Raw genomic sequence first — 214 nt, 5'->3', positions numbered from 1 at the left:
TGGATCTGGCAACACACGCACGCACGCACGCACGCACGCACGCACGCACGCACGCACGCACGCACGCACGCACGCACGCACGCACGCACACACACACACACACACACACACACACACACACACGCGCGCGCACACACACACACAGGAGATGCTTCCTGCGTGACTGTGTGTCTACAACTGTGTGTGACCGAGTGCACATATTTTAAAACTTTGA

Source organism: Engraulis encrasicolus, chromosome 2, assembly GCF_034702125.1.
Source record: "Engraulis encrasicolus isolate BLACKSEA-1 chromosome 2, IST_EnEncr_1.0, whole genome shotgun sequence".
Taxonomy (NCBI): Eukaryota; Metazoa; Chordata; class Actinopteri; order Clupeiformes; family Engraulidae; genus Engraulis; species Engraulis encrasicolus.
Note: the sequence above shows the minus strand (reverse complement) of the source record.